The sequence below is a fragment of the Nanorana parkeri genome, unplaced genomic scaffold (assembly GCF_000935625.1).
Source record: "Nanorana parkeri isolate BGI_ZX_2015 unplaced genomic scaffold, ASM93562v1 scaffold1, whole genome shotgun sequence".
Classification (NCBI taxonomy): Eukaryota; Metazoa; Chordata; class Amphibia; order Anura; family Dicroglossidae; genus Nanorana; species Nanorana parkeri.
The window spans coordinates 4,900,936-4,901,163 of NW_017306269.1; positions in this window are offsets into that span (position 1 = coordinate 4,900,936).

Consider the following 228-nt stretch of genomic DNA (forward strand, 5'->3'; position numbering starts at 1 on the left):
TGTGTGAAAAAGTTCCCCACCCCCCCCCCCCCCCCCCCTTCATTGCACAGCTGTGTAGGCTGCATTCGCTATCAATTCTTATTCTAAATTTCATACTAAAGAGTCTCTGCCAAAAATATATTAAAAATTGCCCAAAATTTCTTAAGAGTTAATTCATTGAATGGGACTGGACTAGTAATTATTTAGCATTTGTCCCTTTAAATTGCTACCAAAAATTTACCGAAAAGG